This window comes from Hippopotamus amphibius, chromosome 1, assembly GCF_030028045.1.
Source record: "Hippopotamus amphibius kiboko isolate mHipAmp2 chromosome 1, mHipAmp2.hap2, whole genome shotgun sequence".
NCBI classification, from domain to species: domain Eukaryota; kingdom Metazoa; phylum Chordata; class Mammalia; order Artiodactyla; family Hippopotamidae; genus Hippopotamus; species Hippopotamus amphibius.
In genome coordinates, this window is record NC_080186.1 from 21,122,753 (window position 1) to 21,143,597 (window position 20,845).

A 20,845-nucleotide genomic window follows, 5' to 3' on the forward strand; every position below is an offset into this window, starting at 1 on the left:
TCTCACCTTCTGAGATGGCCCACACTCTGTCTGCAGAGTGTGTTTCTCTCTAAATAAATCTTTCAATAAACTTCTTACGTATCACTTTGTCTCTCACTGAATCCTTTCTGTGATGAGACATCAAGAACCTGAGCTTCATTAAGTCCTGAAACCAGGTGTGTGATCTCCATTGGAAGATCTTGGGTTTTGGATGGTTTGAGTTCTGGCATGTGGGTTCAAGTCCCAATCTGAGGTGCACGGTTTCATTACCACCAGTACTCCACCAAAATCCACTCAGTGCTCAAAAACATCTAGTCACCAGGAGCTCACTCTGTAGAGTACCCCATCCGATGGAAATGTAAAGTGAGCCACGTATATAATTTAAATTCTTCTGGTAACTACCAAGGGGAAAAAAAAAGAAACAGATGAAATTAAACTTTTTTGTTTTCTCAGAATTTTTAAATCCCCATTATTAATTTACATACAATAAAATTAACCAATTTTTTTTTTTGGTTGCATGGGGTCTTTGTTGCTGAGCATGGGCTTTCTCTACTTGTGGCAAGAGGGGGCTACTCTTTGTTGTGGTGCATGGGCTCTAGGCACAACCTCCAGTAGTTGCAGCACATGGGCTCAGTAGTTGTGGCTTGCAGGCTCTAGAACACTGGCTCAGTAGTTGTGGCAGATGGGCTTAGTTGCTCCAAGGCATGTGGGATCTTCCTGGACCAGGGATGGAAACTGTCCCCTGCATTGGCAGGTGGATTCTTAACCACTGGGCCACCAGGGAAGTCCAAATTAACCAATTTTAAATGTATAAGTTTTGTCATATGTACTGTTGAAATTAATTTTAATAATGTTTTATTTAACTCAACACATCCAAAATATTATTCTTTCAAGAAGCAATCAATATAAAAAACAGTTAATGAGATATTTTACGTTCTTTTTCGTACTAAATCATCCCAATTGAGACCAGCCACATTTCCTGTGCTTAGCAGCCCCATGTGGCTAGTGAATGAAGCACAGATCTAGAGGGAACCCATTATATCCTTGCACCACTCTTGGTAGTTAGAAATTTTCCCTTGGATGGTAGAATAATGCTGGCTTGGTTTCTTCTTTAAACATCTACATCTTCAACTTGTTTACCATAAACATATATTAATATAGAATTAGGATAGGAATAAGTACTAGATGTTATGGTTGCTCATGTGAGGGGCACCCCATCCTGGCCTTGTAGATGAGGGGAAGGTTTCAGGAGCAAGATACACAAGAATGGACACAGTTAATGCTAAAAACAGATTTGATTATGTTCAGCTTATAGTTATGCTTTAAACCATACTTATATGTTTGATGTACTCTTCTGTTTGTTTGTTTGTTTTTTGGTGTACTCTTCTGTATATGACATATTTCACAATTTTAAAACATAGGTCTACTCCCTAGTAGCAATGAGCAATGATCCAGAGTCCAAATTTGGCTTCTAAAAACCATTCTCCAATAGAAGGAACCAGGGATGTTTGGAGAAGTAGGTGATTTTAGGGATGGGGTAGAGAAAAGATAAGATGAGCTCAGAGCATCTTGCAGTGCCAGAAAGTAAGGAAGCGTCCAAAAACCAAAGGATGGGGCATGGCAAAGGCTCCAGAGTCAACCTGACATCCAGAAAGAGCTCCCAATGGGCAACGCTGGGACAATTTGAGCAACAAAAGAAATAACACAATATTGGATATAACCCAAAGTGTAAAATAAATATTACATGGGTCCCTACTGATAAAAATAAGTAATTGAGTAAATAAATAAATGGGGGAGAAAAGACAAATCTTCTTTAAAGAAGAATTCCAAATAATTTATGTAGATACTTCCCCTTCCAGGAGGTGGAACTTAATCCCACTCCCTACCCCCTGAGTGTCAGCTGGATTTAGTGATTTGCTAAAGAATAGAGTGTGGAAAGGTGGGGGTGGGGTGATTAGGGAGTGGGAGAGGATGGAGTAACTTTACAGTGGAGAAACCTGGCAAATATCACCAAGTGATGGAAGTTAACATCACCAGTAATAAGTCATGTAGGTAGCAGGGGACCCAGGACAGGGTGTGATGAGAAGGGCACTTCATCTCTGGGCTATTTTTCCCCCAAAACCCATAACCTCAGCCTAGTCATGAGGAAAACATCAAGTAAGTCCAAATTAAGGGACATTCTGCAAAATACCTAATCAGTGTTCCTCAAGACTTTCAAGGTCATAGGAACAAAGAAAGACTGGTAAGTTGTTACAGACGCAGAGCTGACTAAGGAGACAGGAGGACTAAATGCGGTATAGTATCTTGGGTGGGATCCTGGAATAGAAAAAGGACATTGGTGAAATCTGATTAAAGTCTGGAATTTAGCTAATGATAATACATGTATTGATGTTGACTCCTTAGTTTTGACAAATGCACCTTGGTAACATAAGATGCTAGTGTTAGGGAACTATTGACTGAAACCACTTGCCTTGGCCAGGCCTGCTTGTCTGAGCTGTCTCACAACAAGAGGTCCCAATAAGGAACACGGTGCTGCCCCTGAAAACTAACAGGAGAATTTGAGAGGGTCCGAAAGGAGAGAGGGGACAATATGTCCTGCCCTAACATCCCAGGAGCCCTCAAGGTGGAATCCATCTTGGCTGAGAGATGCATGAGCCACCAGGAAGGACCTTGAGTCACCAGATATGGGCCAAACAAGATGAGTGGCCAGAAACAACACATAAACGAACCCCATCACCATAAGACCCAAGACTGTGAGCCACATAGCAGAGCAGTTCTCTTGGGTTCCCCTACCTGCTGCTCTCTGCCCAGGCACCCCTTCTCAATAAAGTCTCTTGCTTTGTCAGCACGTGTGTCTCCTTGGACAATTCATTTCATGAGTGTTAGACAAGAGCCCACCCTTGGGCCCTGGAAGGAGTCCCCCTTCCTGCAACATCAGTATTAGGAGAAACTGGATGATGGGTAAATGGAAACCCTTTTTAAAAAATTAATTAATTAATTAATTAATTGGCTTCATTAGGTCTTCATTGCTGTGCACAGGCTTTTCTCTAGTTGCAGCAAGTGGGGGCTGCTCTTCATTGCGGTGCGCAGGCTTCTCATTGTGGTGCCTTCTCTTGTTGAAGAGCACAGGCTCTAGGCACTCGGACTTCAGTAGTTGTGGCACGCAGGCTCAGGAGTTGTGGCTTGTGGGCTCTAGAGCACAGGCTCAGTAATTGTAGAGCACGGGCTTAGTTGCTCCGTGGCATGTGGGATCTTCCCGGACCAGGGATGGAACCTGTTTCCCCTGCATTGGCAGGTGGATTCTTAACCACTGGGCCACCAGAGAAGTCCCATATGGGAACCCTTTTGATCATCTTTGCAACTTTTCTGTAAATCTAAAATTATTCTAAAGTAAAAGTTTAATTTTTAAAATATATCACATATAATACGTATGTATCTATATCATAATGAAACCTAGGGGAGAAAGGCATAAAAAGGAAGGAAGGAAGGAAGGAAGGAAAGAAGGAAGGAAGGAAGGAAGGAAAAGAAAGAAAGAAAGAAAGAAAGAAAGAAAGAAAAAGAAAGAAAGAAAGAAAGAAAGAAAGAAAGAAAGAAAGAAAGAAAGAAAGAAAGAAGGAAAGAAAGAAAAAGAAAGAAAGAAAAGAAAGAAAGAAAAGAAAGAAAGAAGGAAAGGAAGGAAGGAAGGAAGACAGGAAGAAAGAAAGAAAGGAAAGAAAGGGAAGAAAAGAAAGGTCTTGCTTACTCAAAGCAGAAACCTCAGATGAGGTTGCACTGCAGGGAGCATGGGAAAGAGGTGGGGTACGGTAGCAGGCCCAGGATATACTATAAGATGGGTCAGGGTTAAACCTTTGGGACTTTATCCTGTGGCCATGGGGAACCACTGAAGGCTACTGAGAAAGGGTGTGACTGATTACAGAGTGACTCAGCCAGAGTCACACTGTTCAGCTTCCCCAGGGCCCTTTCTACCCTCCGCTACCCAAGGTCGCTTCCTTTCATGTGCTCGTTATTCTTTGCCTGCAGAGGCCAAGCTCTGGCAGGAATGTAAGCCACTAGCACAGAGATGATCACCTCCACTGCCCACCCTCCCACCCCCATCCTATCCTGGTTCAGTGGTCTTCAGAAGTTCAACACTGCCACACCTGGTAAGGGCCAGAGCCACCTTTCAACCCACCCAAGAGAGACCCCTGGGCAGGGATGTGCAGGGTGGATCCTTATGTAAAAATCCCACAAGCTCTAGGTGGTGTCATTTCTACCATACCCTCTCTGCTCTCTCTCTCTCTCCTCCCACAGTGAAAGGAAACCAGTCTATCGGTGGGGGAAGGGAGAAGAAGAGGCAGCTTCAAGACTGAAACTTCAAGACTCACACCTAGAGATGATTTAAAGTATACAGGTAGAGAGTGGGCGGAGGGTGCAGGCAGGTTACATGCACGTACTACGCTATTTTATAGGTATAAGGGACTTGAGCATCTGCAGATTTTGGTATCGGCAGGAGGTCCTAGCCCCAATCCCCCACGGATACCAAGGGACAACCCTACACTCTTCCTGCCAACAGTTGTAGCAATGAGAGTTCAATGCTAGAATTTATCAGATTTCCACACCGCAATTAAGCCAGTTTTCTCATCCTGTATCTTTTATACCTCCATGGGAAAAAAAGAAACAAAAGGCTAACATTATGGAGCAATCTGCTCTGTGCTAGGCGCTATGCATAACTTCATTTGGTCCTCACAGCAACCCTATTTTTTTTTAAATTCATGTTCTTTCTTTCCTTTTTTTTTTTAAGATTTATTTATTATTTTATTTATTTACTTATTTTTGGCTGCATTGGATCTTCATTACTATGTGCAGGCTTTCTCTAGTTGTGGCGAGTGGGGGCTACTCTTTGTTGTGGTGCACGGGCTTCTCATTGCAGTGGCTTCTCTTGTTGTGGAACACGGGCTCTAGGTGCGCGGGCTTCAGTAGTTGTGGCACGTGGGCTCAGCAGTTGTGGTTCATGAGCTCTAGAGCGCAGGCTCAGTAGTTGTGGCACTTGGGCTTAGTTGCTTTACAGCATGTGGGATCTTCCGGACCAGAGATCGAACCCATGTCCGCTGCATTAGCAGGTGGATTCTTAACCACTGTGCCACCAGGGAAGTCCACAGCAATCCTATTAGTATACCCATTTTATAGATGAGAAAGCTGAGGCTCAGAGAAGGTAAGTGATATGCCCAAGGTTGTATAGCTGATAGGTGGCAGAGATGAGAGAGAGTAAAACCAGTTCAAGTCTTTAGAAGTATGGGCTTGAAAATCATCTTGGGGAATTTTACCTTTCAGGGTAGAGGAAATGGTTTTATGGTAAAATCCAAATTTCTTACAGGGTATCTAGCTCCCATTTCTGACCTCACCCTTGCAATGGCTGAAGTGGCCACAGAATGTAGAGAACCTCTCGCCTCAGAGGCTTGCCTTTCTTTCTGCCCAGAAGGGTATCCCTTCATATCACTCCCTCGCTGCATCCAGGTCTGTGCCTAAAAATCAGAGAAACCTTCCTTGATCACCCCACACAAACGGCAACCTCTATAGCCCACATCCCCTCACACATGCTCATTTGTCTTCATAGCACCTACCACATCCTGACATATTTCTACACTTATTTCTCTGCTTGTTGTCTGTATCCATCCACTAGAATGGAAACCCCACGAGAACAAGGACCTGGTCTGTTTGGTTCACTGCTGTATTCCTAGTGTCTGACACATAGTAGACCCCTAGTGTGTTGGGTGAATAAAAAGAAAATTCTGCTTTCTTCCACTGAGTACCTATTCCCCATCAGCTGCTGAATTCCTCTCCCCTTTCGAAGTCTCGCTCCTTTGCTTTCCTTCAGTGACTGCTTCTCTCTCATCTTCCCCAGCCCAGAGATTGACACAGCCACCCACACACCAGCTCCAACCAGGAACCAGAAGTCATCCTCAACTCCTCCTTCCTTTCTGCCTGCCCCCGCCACTACCCCCAGTTTCCTATTTCAGTCCATTTTGCCTCTTAAATTGTCCCCCAGATCTGCCAAGTCTCCCAATCCCTGCTATGCCCCCTCCACCAGGCAGCTTTCCTTTCTTGCCTGGGTTGCTGCCTAAGCCTCCTCTGTCTCCAGTTTGGCCCCTGCCATTCAGTCTGCATGTTGTAATCAGAATTATTAGTCTAAAGCTCAAAGTGCCTGGGTAAACATCCCATTGAGTCCTCAGTGGCCTGAAATAAAGTCCAAGATCTGTTTTGGGGGGGGTTGTGTTTTTTTGTTTTGTTTTGGCCAAACCACCAGGCTTGTGGGAACTTAGTTCCCTGAACAGGGATTGAACCTGGGCCCTCAGCAGTGAAAGCTGAGTCCTAACCACTGGGCTGCCAAGGAATTCCCAAAGTCCATGATCTTAATGTAGCTTATAAGGCTCTGCCCCATCTGGCCACAGCCTCACTTTTAACTGCACTCTGCTCCTGCCTAATTGAAATGCTTCCAGTTCTCCCAAGTGTGTTCACGATATTTCTTTTGCCTGGGAGCTCTGGCCAACTCCTGATTGTCATTCAGGTCTTAGCCTGGATGCCACTTTCTCCAGGAGGCCCTACGCAACCTCTTCTGCCCCACCAGGCTGGGTTAGGAATCCTTAGTGTGTAAAATCGGGCATAATCCCTACCCCGAGCGATCCCAGTGGTCACCTGGTCCAATTTCCCACCCTCTTCCATTACATCTCTGATGAGTGTCACTGCTTGCATACCCTCCATTGCTTCTCCAATGCCTCTCACCTTCCAAGACCCATCTCAAGTCCAGATTCATCCAGAAAAACTTCTGGAGAGGGAAAACAAGGCTGCTTCTGAGTTAGGATGGCCCTAGCTCAAGTCCCACCTTTGCTACTCCCTAGTGTGACCTTGGGCATGTCACTTTGCCCCGAGAGCCTCCGTTCCCTCTGTAATGTATTTGAGATGATAACATTAATATCTACCTCATGGTTGTTATAAGTAAAATTATAGATGTTAAAAAACAGTGTAAACACTGAAGTGTTATGTATTCATGAGGGTGATTATTATCTTTCTTGGCCCTGTGCTCCTGCAGCACTCACAGGCCATGACCCACTATTTTGTACTTAATTATACCCTGCCTCCAATTATCTGCTCTTGCTCCTGTGTGGTAGCCTGCTGTTTACAACCAGTGCAGAAGCCAACTGGGATCTCATCTTTTACAGCTCTTCGGCATCGCCTAGAGTTCAGAGATCAGCGCCGAGCTAACCGAAGGTTTATCTTATTACTGTGATTGTAACCAACTACCATTTATTGATCGCCTATTATGCACTACATACTCTATGCATTATTTCTCAGAACTACCTGAGAGATAGGTATTTTTATCTCCACTATGCAAACTGAGGGTCAGAAAAATTAAATAACTTGTCCAAGGTCACAAAGCTGTTAGGACCATGGGGGTAGGGGCCTTGAGAGTCTTTCTGGCACTGTCCCCAGATTGATGTTAAGGGGCTTGTGGCTTTCCACCTACTCGCTCTTCCCTTGGCCATCAGCTGAGCTGTGTTTGGAGAAAGAGAAAAAAATAGCAAACTAGCGGCTTGTCAGAAGAGGTGGCTGACGTCATGGACCAGACACAGGGACAGGAGACTTTTGACAAGTAAGTTAGGTATGACTTCACCAAAAGCAGTCACAAAGCCTTGGTTCTATGGATGCAGGGGGTGAGACGTGGTCAGGGAAAACCCTGGGACATCTAGCAGTGTCAGCACTGGACAGCTGCCCACATCTATGTGAGGAGAGTAGAGAGGCGTCAGATCTGATGGCCAAATCACTCACAGCGACGGGGTGATCATCTCACAAAGGTTTCCATCTTCCTTGTTCAAAAATTTGATCCAGGAGGAGGAGATGCAGAGTTCATCGTGGGCCACATGGTGGCACTGTGTGAGGAGGGTGCACAAGTTATCCTATCAGAACATTTCAACATGAGTAATTAGAAGGGATTTTAGAGCAAGCAAACCTTAAAGTAAATGTTTCCTTTTACAGAAGACATGTGAGACCCAGAGAAGTTATCCAAGTTTCCCAGTTTTGTGGCTGAGCCAGTACCAGAGACCCAAGTCTACCTGTTTCTAAGTTCAGTGCACTTCATCTTTAATGCTCATCAAATCATATCTAGGTGTCCGTCTACTCATGGTATGATCTTACTCAAGTCACTGATGTTTTTCTGAGCCTCAGTCCTCTGTGCATAGAATAGAGGATTAGTCTAGATCCATGATGTCAGTATGGTACCCACTAGCCACACATGGCTATTTGGATTTTTTTTTTTTTAATTGGCTGCACTGGGTCTTCGTTGCTGCACACAGGCCCTCTCTAATTGCTGCAAATGGGGGCCACTCTTCATTATGGTGCGCAGTCTCCTCATTGTAGTGGCTTCTCTTGTTGCAGAGCACAGGGCTCTAGGCGGGCAGGCCTCAACAGTTGTGGCACATGGGCTCAATAGTTGTGGCTCACGGGCTCTAGAACACAGGCTCAATAGTTGTGGCGCATGGGCTTAGCTGCTCCGTGGCATGTGGAATCTTCCCAGGGCAGGGCTCGAACCCATGTCCCCTGCACCGGCAGGCAGATTCCCAACCACTGTGCCACCTAGGAAGTCCTGGATTTAAATTAATTAAAACTAAAACTTAAAATTCAATTCTTAGTCACACTAGCCATACTTCAAGTGCTCAGTAGACCATTGTGGATAGTGGCTATCGTACTGGACAGCGCAGATATAGAATATTTCCATTATTGAAGATGGTCCTAACAGACACTATTGGCTGGTATTTAAGGTCCTTCCAGCTTTAGTATCCTATGGATCCCCTGTGAGAGCATTGGATGGTGTAGGATTAAATGCATAAGGTTTCCCAGCTCTTGCCCTGAGTTTTTAACCACATACAAGCACTAAGGGATACAGAAGAAATAAGATGGATAAAAATCTTCCCTTAACAGACCTAGGTACTGCAGCTTCTGCAATTAAGGCATCCTAGAACCGTGTGTCTTCAACTTTAATATGTATACATATAAAATGCAGTTTCTGATTCAGTAGGCTTGGGGTGGAGCCTATGAACCTGCATTTCTTTGTTTTTGTTGGCCACTGAGTGGCTTTCCGGAACTTAGTTCCCCAACCAAGGATTGAACCTAGGCCCTCGGCAGTGAAAGAACCAAGTTCTAACCACTAGACCACCAGAGAATTCCCTGTCCTTTAACGTCTTTAAAAAAGTTATAACCTACCTAGGACTTCATACTTAAAATGTATTTATGGTAGACAGAACATAGTTGGATCTTGATTTCTTAATCCAATATGACAATTTCTGCCTTTCTATTGGGCTGTTTAGATCACTTTTAATGTAATTTTTGATATGGTTCAATTTAATCTGTCTTGCCACTTGTTTTCTATTTGTCCCATCTGTTCTTGGTGGCTGTTTTTCTCTTTCTTGCCTTCTTCTGTGTCAATTATTTTTTTTAATTTTTATTTTATTTTATTTTATTTTATTTATTTATTTATTGGCTGCATTGGGTCTTCGTTGCTGCACACGGGCTTTTGCTAGTTGTGGCAAGTGGGGGCTACTCTCCATGGCAGTGTTGGGCTCCTCATTGGGGTGGCTTCTCTTGTTGCAGAGCACCGGCTCTAAGCACGTGGGCGTCAGTAGTTGCAGCACATGGGCTCAGTAGCTGTGGTACACAGGCTTAGTTGCTCTGTGGCATGTGGAATCTTCCTGGAGCAGGGATCAAATTCATGTCCCCTGCATTGACAGGTGGATTCTTGACCACTGCACCACCTAGGAAGTCCTCAACTGAGTATTTCTTTTAAGCTCTTTATTGGAATATAATTGCTTTACACTCTTGTGGTTTTTTTTTTTTTTTTTTTTTTGAGTTGCAAGTTGAGTTTATTTGGGGCAAAATTAGGACTGCAGCCCAGGAGACAGCATCCTAGATAGCTCTGAGAAACTGTTCCAAAGAGGCAGGGGGGAAGATTAGTATACATGTATTCTTGGTAAAGGAGCAGTACATGCAATCAAACACATTTTTTGTAGGGGCTTTCTGCTAGTCACGAGGAGCAGACCTCACCATGTAGGGAGTTAGTGCTCTTGTAGATATGAGGAGATGCAAGGGTTCAGCTCATAAAATCAGCTCCTGAAAACATCTAACTATCTGAAGACCTGTTCCGCCCATCTTCCAAAGCACAGAGTGCTTCGTTCCTGGTCTCCACCCTGAATTCCCTTCAGGGGTATTGTGAATATTTTTTAATGATTCCATTTTATCTCCATCATTGGTTTATTAGTCATACCTCTTTAAAGATTTTAGTGGTTACTCCAGGATTTACAATATACATAGTCAATTCATCACAGTTTACCTTCAAATAATATTCTACCATTTCTCTTATATAGTAAGAATCTTACAACAGTAAACTTCCTGTTCCTTCTGAACACCTTATACTATTATCGTCATGCATTTTACTTTTAAATATGTTGCGAATGCCATGCAATACATTATTGACTATTTTTGCTTTAGTCAGCCAATTATTTTTCAAAGAGATTGAAAATAAGGAAAAGGTCTTTTTCTATTTACTTTATTTTTACCACTTTCAATACTTCTCATTTCTTTGTGCAGATCCAAGTTCCCTCTGGTATCATACTCCTTCTGCCCGAAGAACTTCCATTACCTTTTCTCATCGCTAGGTTTGCTGACAATGGATTTCCCCAGCTTTTGTTTGTTGCCCCCTCAGCTTTCAGCCACCCCTGCACCCCTGCAACACAGCGGGGGTTCTTCTCCATGCTCTCTCTCACCCCTCTCCTGGTGGCAGCCTGCTGGTGCTTGTTACTTGATGCTCTGCTGACCATGGTGGCAAGATGTGGGGTAGGTTCCCTGTTGTCCTGATCCAGCCTCAGTCTTAGGCAAGCTCTATGCATCTGGGCCTCAGGCTGGAGACTTCTCAGCATCCCTGCCCCTCCTCCTTGTGGCACTCAAATTCTGCCTTGGGTTTTTAGTTGGTCAGCAGTGTCAGCAGACCTCAGATTGGTACTGCTGTAGGATCCTGGGCAGGAGCTGGTTTCTGGCCCCTCCTGGAAAGGTAGAGGGTTTCTGCTTCTACTCTGCCCCCAACTGCAGCAGGGCCTTGCTTGTGTTGTGGGGTGAAAGTGTTTTCCTACACACCCACCACTCCAAGCAGATGGGCTTTGCTGCTACTCCTCCTGCAGAAGCAGCAGATCTGTGCTGGGAGAAACCTGGGCATGAGAGGGTCTGCTTCCCCTACCCCAGAGGCTTAAGGCTTTGCTTTATTGAAAAGAAGGAAGCATCTGGAAAACTGTGAAGCACTTTATGTCCATCCTTCAACAGCAGCCAATTACCTCCTGCACACCTCTGCCTTGAGGGTCTCTCTGGTCTCCTGCTCTGCCTCCAATCTTTCTTGTGAGCACCCACTGGAGGCCCATGGAAAAGAACCTAGAGTGAGTGCAAACTCCTCACATGTCTGGGCCCCAATCCACACCACACTGATACGTTAGCCCACACGTGGTCTTTAAAAATTTGTCAAAGTTTTAGCTAATTTCTTCTTACCAGCTTCTCTGGCAGCCACCTCTTTCTCTTGTGCTTTGGCAAAGGTGACACAATCTCTGCATCCTAGCTTACCTTTGAGAGGCTTCTCACTCTTTGGAATTCAATTGACTTGGTTGCTTTACAGCCTCAGCTCACTGATGGGCTGAAGAGAAATCGTGACAATGTAGATTACCTGCCTTTTTCTCCTTATTAAAGTGGGAGTGATATTCTTTGCCACTTTCTTCATCCAAAGTGGAAGTAAAAGCCTATGAAAATTTCTTGAAAGGTACCTTTTGTTACTGAACAATACTGGCAGCAGTAGAGGATTTACATAGTAAGTCAAGACCACTCTGGCGACAATGCAGTACCCCTCACAAGAATGTTGCCAGAATTAATTTCTGAACCCTCAAGTGTGGGTCCAACTTTGCTGCATGCCCAGTGTTTGTGCCAGGCACTGTGGGGCAAAATATCCATTCATTCACTCAGTAAGTATTTACTGAGAGCATCCAGTGGACAGGTATCCACCAGGCTACCTGCTGGAGATTCTGCAGACAGAAACCTGGTCCTGGCCTTCATAGGGCGCACAGTATAGCAAAAGTGGATACTGAATAAAATCATGGCAGGTGTGGTAAGTGCCACAAAAGAGGAAGTAGAGGATGCTATGGAAAGATCATGACCAGTGATCTAACCTAGTCCTTTCCAGGGAAGATTTCAAATGAGAGCCAGAGAGTCAGTAGAAACTAGCCCGGCAAAGAGAAGAGGTATTCTAGTTACTGCGGGTGCATATCAAATTCTCCCAAATCTTATTGGCATTTCTTATTATCACAAGTTCCCTGTGTCAGGAATTCAGACAAGGCACCACAGGATGGCCTGTCTCCACACCAGTATCTGGGGCCTCAGTTGGAAGACTTAAAGGCTGAGGCCTGGAATCATCTAAAAGCTTGATTACTTACGTATCTGGTGGAGGATGCAGGCTGTTGGCCAGAGGGCTCAGCTCCCCTCTTCAAGTGGTCTTTCCACATGGGTCAGTTTGGGTTTCCTCAGGTTCCAAGGGCAAACAATCCAAGAAAGAGAGCCAAGCAGAAGCAATGCCATCTTTTATGGCCCAACTTCAGAAGTCATTCAACATCACTTCTACTATGTTCTATTTGTGGAGGCAGTCAAAAAAACTCCCACTGCACTGCAAGGAAAGGGGAAATAGACACCCATCTCTTGATGGGGGACAGCAAAGTTCTAGAAGAGCATATGCGACAAGAAATACTGATGTGGACATTTTTGAAAAACACAGTTTGCCCTGGTGGGAAGAGTGTTTCACTTGAGAGAATCCTTGAGCAAAAATCTTGCAGTGGGAGAAGGCAGAGTCCATCTGAGGACAAAAAAAGAAGCTGGCATGTAGCCAAGAGAAAGTGATTCGTATGAGGTCTAAGAGGTCAAAAGCCAAAATCCTCTTCCCCGTCCTTGAGAAGTTTGTCATCTTAATGGTCCTAGTGCCTCCGTTCTGTTTATTGCTTTACAATCAACAAAGCAGTGCCTCAGTTATTTCCTCATTTGTTTCAAACAACAATCCTGTGAGGGGTGCATTATTAGCCCTGTTGCACACATGGAGAAACTAAGCATCAGTGAGGTGAAGTGGAAGGCGACACAGGAGGGTCAGGGATACACACTCGACACATGGGTAAACATTTTACATGTTAGTAGTTAACATCTTTTTTCCTAGAAAAATATGTCTAAGACGTCAAGCTCATCATTTCACTGATATTATAGCTTGGGACAAATCAAAGAAGTGAATTGATTTAAAGTGTATTTAAGGGAACCTTTTAAATGAATAACAGTATAGAAGGTTTGTGAATATGGTAATAATGATAAAGATGGAAGGTAGGGACTTCCATGGTGATACATTGGTTAAGAATTCACCTTCCAGTGCAGGGGATCAGGTTCAAACTCTGGTCAGGGAACTAGATCCCACATGTGTGCCACAACTAAGAGTTCACATGCCGCAACTAAGACCCAGCAGAACCAAAAAAAAAAAAAAAAAGATGGAAGGTAAATGAGGACAGCTTGAGAAATACTGGCAAAGGAGTAAGGAGTGTGTTGGATCTGTCTGGAGTCGGATCAAATCCTGGCCAGTTCCAGGGGCAAAAAAAAAAAAAAAGTCCCAAGAGAGAATTGGTCAAGTTATTTAGCCTCCCTGTGCCTCAGTTTTCTCATTTAAAAAATGAAAATAAGCATATTATTCTCTTCATAGGATTGTCATGAGGAGTAAATTAGTTAATCTTTGTAAAGTACTTAGAAGAATTCCTGGCACTTAGTAAGTGCTAAAGAAGTATTTATTAAATAACTAAATTAAATCAACTTATTTAAGCATGAAAGGGAATGTATGGGCTCTTGTAACCGAAACGTTCATTGGCGTCTGTTTGTCTTTAGTCTGGATCCAGGAGCTCTAAGCATATCATTAGTTCTTTCTTTCTTCCCCACCCCCCGGCCCCGCCCCCCTTCTCTCCCTCTTCCTCCTTCCCTCCCGTACTCCTCCCTCTTGCTCCACATCTCAGCTCTACTCTGCTCTGTGTTGACTCTTCTCCGGGTGACCTCCCACCCAGTGTTGGCAAGGTAACCACGGCAGCTCCAGGGTTAGAGGAACCTGATATAACTAACTGCTACCAGTCCAGAGGAAAGAGGCACCTCCTTTCCGTTGCTGTAGGAAAACCCCTTTTATTAGTTCTCATTGGTCCTACTTGGCTCACATGACCACACCTCAACCAATCACTGTGGCCCATGGAGAGGACTACTTGGGCCAGTTTGGTTACAACAGCCCTGACCCCAAGAGGTGGAGCGAGTTTCCCCAAAACCTTGGACTAAACGTGGTTCTCTAAGGAAAATCCGGTGTTCTTCAAAGAAAAGGGATTAGATACTGGAAGGGCAAACAAGCAAATGAAAAGAAAAAGTCTTCTATACTAAATAAACTTGTAAGTTAAAGTCGCCCAGCCTCAGTTTCCATGTATGTCAGATGAGTACAATGTAAGACACTGCCCACTGGGAATTCCCTGGCGGGCTAGTGGTTAGAGCTTTCACTCCTGGGCCAGGTTCAATCCCTGGTGCGGGAATTATGATCCCACAAGACCACTGCAATGGAAAAAAAAATCCCTCAGAATAAAGTCATGGTAAGAATTAAATGACATAAACATTATTTAATAAAGCTGAGCACCATACCAGTCATACAGTAAGCACTCAATAAATATTAGTTATTATTAGTAATACCCATGTCACAGAATTAGTAACAATAGAGCTGGGACTTATACCTATATTTTCTGATTTTTAAAGGCTACTGATGTTTATACATTTCAATCAGTTTTTTATAACAACAAACCCTCCTATCTCTGTAGTATTTTACAGTATACAAAGAGACTTCACCTGCGTTTTTCTTATTTGATCCTCACAATAACCTCTTTGCCCTATACAGAAGTTACATAGTTGGAGAACTAGAAGCTTGAAGAACAGCACATTCACTCCATTCACTTCTTCAACAAATAGTAAGTGTACACCACGTTCTATTGAGCGGGACTTCTCCTAATTCTCCAGTTTTCTTTATTTACAATGAAGAGAAGTGTTTTTCAAGACAGAGGTCGTTATCCATTAGTGGGTCATGAAACCAATTTAGTGAACTGTTACCAGCATTTTAATTTTTAAAATGAAATAGAAAACACTGAATGCATCCCAAATAGTGAGCCAGAGTTTATGAAACTCTCATTCAATTACACATCTGCACATATATGTAGATATTGGATCATGATGAAAAATGGAGTTTCCTCTGCAAGACCTTGTTTGGAAAGTTTGAAAGCCATTGACCCACAGAGGATCTCAAGTTTTTGATCCTAGGACTCCTTTACAATCTTAAAAATTGTTGAGAACCTCAGAAAATATTTGCTTTTGTAGGTTATATCTATTGATATTTACCATATTCGAAAATGAAACTGAGAAAAATTTTAATCGCAGTAATACACAGTGGAAAAGGTAGGTAAATTTTTGCACTATTCTGTATATTGTTTTGAATTTGCAGACCCCCTGAAAGGGTTGTAAGGATTGGTCTACAGGATACATGTTTAAAGGTTTCTACGAAATTTCTAACTCATCCTTCGCGAAACACACTCATTATTTAATCAATAGACCTTGCCAGGGTGCCTGTTTAGTCATTGGCACTCCTTTCCTTTGGTGATCCAGGATTCAAACTAAAGATTCTGGGTTTTTTTGGTTTTTGTTTTGCTGTGCCTCCTGGCTTGTGGGATTTTAGTTCCCTGACCAGGGATCAAACCCAAGCCCTTGACAGTGAAAGTGAAGAGTCCTAACTGCTGGACCACCAGGGAATTCCTCAAGGATTCTGTTTGAGCTATGTTTTCTTCATCCATTGGACATCTACCTCTCGTCTCTCTTCCAAGTGGACCTGGAATTATTATTTGGGAGGTAGTGTAATGATATAGGTTGCAGTTACACAGACCTTGCTGCAGAACTTTGAGCAAGGTATTCATGCATGTGCAAAATTCAGAAGTACTACAAGATATAGAATAAAAAGTAAACCTCCTTCCCTCCCCTGTCCCAGAGCCATCCTGTCCCTCACCTTGGAGGTAGGCACTTCTCAAATATCAGCTCTCCAGAGTTTTAATTTCATGTTATCCCTTAATTTCTCTGTCTGTCAAACTCCAGGCTCACCTTGAACCCCTCCCTGGCTCTCTCCCGACAAAATAAAATTGGAAGGAGACTTCTTGTTGGCAAACTCTGAGTAAACCTCTACAAACTTATCAAATGTATTGCTTTGAACATAAGTACATTTATCTTTTTCACTATATTTTGAGTGAATAGAACAATTCCTTTTGCCTTTGTAAGCCTGATATCTACCCAGTTCAGTGCTTAATGCAGTATGAGTGTTCAGTGAATCTCTGATGACAATGTTATTTCCCCTGATTAAGAATTTTCAAAGACTCCCCAGTGCCTGTGGGGATATAGTCTAAACTCCTTATATGGACTTTCAAATTTTCTCCATTAGACCTCAACTTCCCTTTCCAAACTGGTCCCCTGGGAAATTTGACTGTAGCCAAGATAGTCTCCTAATTAGAGCCAGTCTGCCAAACTCTGTCCTACTGCCAGGACTTTGTGCTGTTGACCATCAGCTGAAATTCTGAAATAAAATATACATTTCCTAGGAACAAAAAAATGTATCTATTTGCTTATTCAATATGTAAATGTTTAATATTTCTCATAAGAAATTTTTTGTTGTGGAAAGTTGCATGATAACAATCTTATTGCAGCATTGTTTATTATTTATTTATTAGCTGCGTTGGGTCTTCATTGCTGTGCGTGGGCTTTCTCTAGTTGCAGTGAGTGAAGGGTACTTTTTGTTGTGGTGCGCAGGCTTCTCAGTGCAGTGGCTTCTCTTGTTGCAGAGCATGGGCTGTAGGCGCGTGAGCTTCAGTAGTTGTGGCACACACGCTCAGTAGTTGTGGCTAGTGGGCTCTAGAGCACAGGCTCAGTAGTTGTGGCTCATGGGCTTAGTTGCTCCGTGGCATTTGGGATCTTCCCAGACCAGGGCTTGAACCCTTGTCCCCTGCACTGGCAGGCGGATTCTTAGCCACTGCGCCACCAGGGAAGTCCCTATTTCCATTTTTCAGTTGTTACGATTTTGTTGGCTCTTATAAGTATTCTTTTTTTTTTTCCTTTAAGAACTTTTTTTTTTTTTTTGGCACACGGGCTTAGTTGCTCCGCGGCATGTGGGATCTTCCTGGAGCTGGGATCGAACCCGTGACCTCTGCATTGGCAGGAGAATTCTTAACCACTGCGCCACCTAGGAAGCCCCTCTTTAAGAACTTTTATTAAGATACAATTGACATACAATAAACTGCATGTGTACAATTTGATTTTTTTCTTATTAGTAATGTATGTATGGCAATCCCAATCTCCCAATTCATCTTACCCCCACCCCCACCCCGCCCCCACTTTCCCCACTTGGTGTCCATATGTTTGTTCTCTACATTTGTGTCTCTATTTCTGCCTTGCAAACCGGTGGATTTGTACCATTTTTCTATATTCCACATATATGTGTTAATATATGATATTTGTTTTTCTCTTTCTGACTCACTTCCCTCTGTATGACAGTCTCTAGGTCCATCCATGTCTCTACAAATGTCCCAGTTTTGTTCCTTTTTACTATAAATATTCTTGAGCATAACTTATGCACATATGTTCACAACCACCTAGAGTGGAGGATACACGTGTATGTTCAGCTTTACTTGATACTGTCAAATTGATTTCCAAAGTGGTGGTACCAGTTTATAGTCCTACCAATATTAAATAAGCTTTCCAGCTGATTCACACCCTCACCAAGACTTGGGAACTAAGATCGCACAAGCCATGTGGTATGGCAAGAAGAAAAAAAAAGCAAAAAAAAACCAAACTTGGCAATGTCAATATCTAAAATTTTAACCATTTTTGTGGGTAAGTAGTGAGATCTCATGAAGTTTTAATTTGCATTTCCCTAATGACTGAGGTTCAGCCATTTTCCATAGGTTTAATGGTCATATGAGTTTTCTCTTTCAGTATGCATCTCTTCAAGCATCTTGTCTTTTTTTTTTTTTTTTTCGGCTACACCATGCAGCTTGTGGAATCTTAGTTCCCTGACCAGGGATCAGACCTGTGGCCCCTGCAGTGGAAGCTCGGATTCCTAACCATTGGACTGCCAGGGAAGTCCTGCATCTTGTCTATTTTTATCTTACCCATTATTTTAAAGGTCATCTGTCCTTTTCATATTAGTTTATAGTAATTTTTTATATATCCTGAACACAAGCTCTTTTCATTTATATATGTTCATTTATATATATTTTCACTCTTTGTAGTTTGCTGTTTAATTTTAGTAGTATGTGAGTTTGCCCATGCTTCCCCACCTTTGTTAGTATCAAAATGCAATTAAAAAAGAAAAATCTTTTGCCCAAAGGTATCTCATTGGTATTATTTTTTAATAAATGGACTTTATTTTTTAGAGTAGTTTTAGGTTTACAAAAAACTGAGCAGATTGTACAGAGAGGCCCATATACCCCTTCCCCCCATTCGCCTATTATTAATATCTTGCATTAGTGTAGTACATTTGTTACAATTTAATCAAAATTGATACATTAACTAAGGTCCATAGTTTGCATAAGTTTCATTCTTTGCCTTGTATAGCAATAGGGGTTTTGATAAATAGTGTCGTATATCCACCTTAACAGTATCATATGGAATAGTTTCACTGCTCTAAAAATCCTATTTCATCCCTCCCTCCCTCCTTCCTCCTCAAATTCCTGCTAACCATTGACCTTTTTATTGTTGCTGTAGTTTTGCCTCTTCTAGCATATCATGTAGTTGGAATCATAGAGTATGTAGCCTGGCTTCTTTCACTAGATAATAGACATTTCAGTTTCCTTCATGCCTTTTTGTGGCTTGATAGCTCTTTTCTTTTATCACTGATTAATATTCCGTTGTATGGATTTGCCACAGCTTGTTTATCCCCTCACCTTGTAAAGGACATCTTGGTTACTTGGCAATTATGAATTAAATTGCTATAAATATCTGTGTACAGGTTTTTGTGTGGACATCAGTTTTCAACTCATTTAGGTGTATACCTAGGAGTGCAATCACAGGATCATATGGTAAGACCAAGTTTAGCTTGGTAAGAAACCACCAGACTGTTTTCCAAAGTGCCTGTGCCATTTTACATTCCCGTCAACAATGAATGAAAGTTGCTATTGCTCCATCCACATCTTTACCAGCATTTGGTACTGTTGGTTTTTTGGATTTTAGCCATTCTAATAGGTGTGTAGTGGTATCTTGTTCTAAGTTGCATTTATCTAATGACATCTAATTATTACTTGAGCATTTTTCACATGCTTATTTGATACCTGTATATCTTCCTTGGTGAGATGCCCAGATCTTTGTCCATTTTAAAATTGTGTTGTTTGTTTTCTTACTGTTGAGTTTTAAGAGATCTTTGTATATTTTGAATTCAAGTCCATTACCTGATGTGTGTTTTGCAAATTATCTGTGACTTATCTTTTTACCCTCTTAAGTGTCTTTTGTAGAGCAGATTTTGTTGTTATTGTTGTTGCTGTCGTTGTTTTATTTTTTGGCCGCACTGTGCAGCATGTGGGATCTTAGTTCCTTGACCAGTGTTCAAACCCGCGCCCCCTGCAGTGGAAGAGTGGAGTCTTAACCACTGGGCTGCCAGGGAAGTCCCCAGAGGGTTTTAATTTTAATGAAGTCCAGGTTACCAATTTTTTCTTTCATGGATCTGAAAACTCATCATCCAACTTAGGGTCACCTAAATTTTCCTCTTTTGTTATCTTCCAGAAGTTTTATAGTTTCATGTTTTACATTTAGGTCTATGAATATTTATGAAAGATGTAAGGGCAGTGTCTACATTTTTTCTTTTTCTTTTCTTTCTTTCTTTCTTTTTTTTTTTTTTTTTTTTTGGTATGTGGATGTCCTGCTATTCCAGCAGGATATATTTAAAATATTACCCTTTCTCTATTGAACAGTCTTCACTCCTTTGTGAAGGATCAGTTGACTATATTTCTGCGGGTTTATTTCTGGGTTCTCTGTTCTCTTCCATTGATCTATTTGTCTCTTCTTTCATCAATATCACACTGGTTTTTTGTTTTTGTTTTTGTTTTTGTTTTGGCTGCATTGGGTCTGCGTTGTTGCACATGAGCTTTCTCTAGTTGTGGAGACTGGGGGCTACTCTTCATTGCGGTGTGCAGTTTTCTCATTGTGGTGGCTTCTCATGTTGCGCAGCACAGGCTTTAGGTGCGTGGGCTTCAGTAGTTGTGGCACATGGGCTTAGTTGCTCCGCGGCGTGTGGGATCTTCCTGGACCAGGGATCAAACCCGTGTCCCCTGCAATGGCAGGCAGATTCTTAACCACTGCAGCACCAGGGAAGTCCCAATACTACACTGTTTGATTATCGTAGCTTTATAGTAAATCTTGAAGTTTGGCAGCATCAATCCTCTGACTCTGGTGTTTAAATTAGTTTTTACTTTTTACGTTTACATTTTTTTAATTGAAGTATAATTGACTTACAATATTATATTAGTTTTAGGTATATAATTTAGTGATTAAATATTTTCATACATTACAAAATGATCACCACTTTTGATGTTTAAAATTGAATTTCATAATTTCAAAGTGTTCCTCATGTATACTGCTAATTTCTACTTATAACTCTTGTCAAGTAGATGGTGGCATTTTCATATACTCTATTTACAGAGGCATAAAGAGGCTAAGTAAACTGTTCATCCAACAGGTCACAGAGCCT